The following is a 1,293-nucleotide window of genomic DNA, read 5'->3' as shown; positions in this document are numbered from 1 at the left end:
CACAGCATACAAATTCTGATCCCTCTTTGATGTGGCCCTGAACCCAGTGTGTCAAAGTTGAAGACAGCGTCTTCTCTAGTTAGTTTTAGAAAATAAAACAAAACCGACCAACTAAAAAAACCCTGCCTCTCCCACCAAGCACTGCCTCCCCCACTCCCTACTCCCACCCACCAAAAAGAGACTCTTTTTTGTAGTTGATACCCTTTGGTTGATGATTTTTAAACTCCTGTTTCAGTTCAGTTTTGGATATTTTGATGTCTAGATACTGACCTTTCAAAATAAAACAATATATAGTTTTGTGGTAACTTGGACACCTTTAGTTTATTTTCAAATTGAACTGTACTTTATCCTGTCTTATGTACCATTCTGTGGTGTTTACATCCACTAACAGTTTTCATAACTCCTTGACTGGAGTAATGCATTTTCAGTGTTGTTTTGCATGTACATGCACGTAATATCGTACTGCTGAGGTTTTGGGTAATGAACTTGTAGTTCTGTATGAACTCAAGAAGTAACTTAGGTGATTAAGGACATTTAGACAACTTCTTTTTCCTTTGAAATCTGCCAAAATTTCTGATTGTTGGTGTTCCCACTTGACAGCCAGAACAAGAAGAATGTTGTTTTGAGATTTATCTAAGTTAAATAGTTATGATTTTAATTGTTTGCATGTTATTTACAGGACTGGCATTCTAGTGCCGGGATGATGGCTGACATTAACTACTAAAATAAATAGAAAGAAGTATTTCAGTACAGCTTACATCAAATGCTAATGACAATTGCGAGAAAAAGAACCTCTGTTTTATTTTGGAAGTATGAAAGGCCAAATGCCAAGTTCACTCTTTAGTGTAATCATAATAACTTCAAGGATTAGTTTAGCTCTAAATTAAATCGATTGATTTGGGCATTCAAGCTATTGGTTAATTCATATAAAACAAATTAAATCCTGTTCCTTATTCACATTCTAAGCTTTAATAAGCTTAGACTTGAGTTAAACATCTCTAATCGTTTTACCTGGTAGAGAAGAGAGATGAAACTTCCTGCTCCTTTCAGTTTCTGTTTTTATGACTTAGGGGATTGAGAAGGCATCAGTCTAAAGACACCACACGTTGCTCATACCCTCAGGAGGGTATGATTTTACTAGTCAGGAAAATCAGCTCTATTTTTGTGAGTGTTGTCTGCATCCTACCTCGTGAAATAAATGAAAAGCTGGGTTAATGCTTCTTATAGTTATAGGGATGAAAAATCCCTATGATGATCCCTTGATTATCACGGTTAATTAAGATTGAGGATTAA

Source organism: Oxyura jamaicensis, chromosome Z, assembly GCF_011077185.1.
Source record: "Oxyura jamaicensis isolate SHBP4307 breed ruddy duck chromosome Z, BPBGC_Ojam_1.0, whole genome shotgun sequence".
Taxonomy (NCBI): domain Eukaryota; kingdom Metazoa; phylum Chordata; class Aves; order Anseriformes; family Anatidae; genus Oxyura; species Oxyura jamaicensis.
Note: the sequence above shows the minus strand (reverse complement) of the source record.